We start from the raw sequence: 1,132 nt of genomic DNA, 5'->3' as shown, positions 1-1,132 counted from the left end.
GTAATGCATTTCATCTGAACGGCCCCTTTAAGGTGCATTCACACCCGATAATGATTTAGCTAACTCTCATTAAAAACAAATTTTTAATGAGAGTTGGTAAATGAGCTTGAGCGACCGTTGGCGAGGTCATGCACACCGTGAAATCACAGTGAAATCTCATTGGTCCCGCTGCGTAACATTTATGTGTGCATTTTTAATTTCTATTTTGATTTGTAACTAGTAGCACCTAATAAACATGCGCAAAAAAAAAAATTATAGCGCTAAAAGAATATTTGCACATATGTGAACAGCGGGATTAAGATCCAAACATCATCTGCAGCTGAAACTGAACTTTTGATCAGATTTCAGGAGTGAACGCACTTAACTGCTTAGAGAGATATAGGATGCTCCCTTGCTCCCTATTTAGTGCATGACTTAACCTCCAGTGTGCTGTCTGTCTGCACTGGTCTCAGAACAGTTATAGGAGAGCTATAGGATGCTCCCTTGCTCCCTATTTAGTGCATGACTTAACCTCCAGTGTGCTGTCTGTCTGCACTGATCTCAGAACAGTTATAGGAGAGCTATAGGATGCTCCCTTGCTCCCTATTTAGTGCATGACTTAACCTCCAGTGTGCCGTCTGTCTGCACTGATCTCAGAACAGTTATAGGAGAGCTATAGGATGCTCCCTTGCTCCCTATTTAGTGCATGACTTAACCTCCAGTGTGCTGTCTGTCTGCACTGATCTCAGAACAGTTATAGGAGAGCTATAGGATGCTCCCTTGCTCCCTATTTAGTGCATGACTTAACCTCCAGTGTGCCGTCTGTCTGCACTGATCTCAGAACAGTTATAGGAGAGCTATAGGATGCTCCCTTGCTCCCTATTTAGTGCATGACTTAACCTCCAGTGTGCTGTCTGTCTGCACTGGTCTCAGAACAGTTATAGGAGAGCTATAGGATGCTCCCTTGCTCCCTATTTAGTGCATGACTTAACCTCCAGTGTGCTGTCTGTCTGCACTGGTCTCAGAACAGTTATAGGAGAGCTATAGGATGCTCCCTTGCTCCCTATTTAGTGCATGACTTAACCTCCAGTGTGCTGTCTGTCTGCACTGGTCTCAGAACAGTTATAGAGAGCTATAGGATGCTCCCTTGCTC

Source organism: Xyrauchen texanus, unplaced genomic scaffold (assembly GCF_025860055.1).
Source record: "Xyrauchen texanus isolate HMW12.3.18 unplaced genomic scaffold, RBS_HiC_50CHRs HiC_scaffold_193, whole genome shotgun sequence".
Classification (NCBI taxonomy): domain Eukaryota; kingdom Metazoa; phylum Chordata; class Actinopteri; order Cypriniformes; family Catostomidae; genus Xyrauchen; species Xyrauchen texanus.
The sequence above is the reverse complement of the archived record's forward strand: the minus strand, read 5'-3'. Positions refer to the sequence as shown.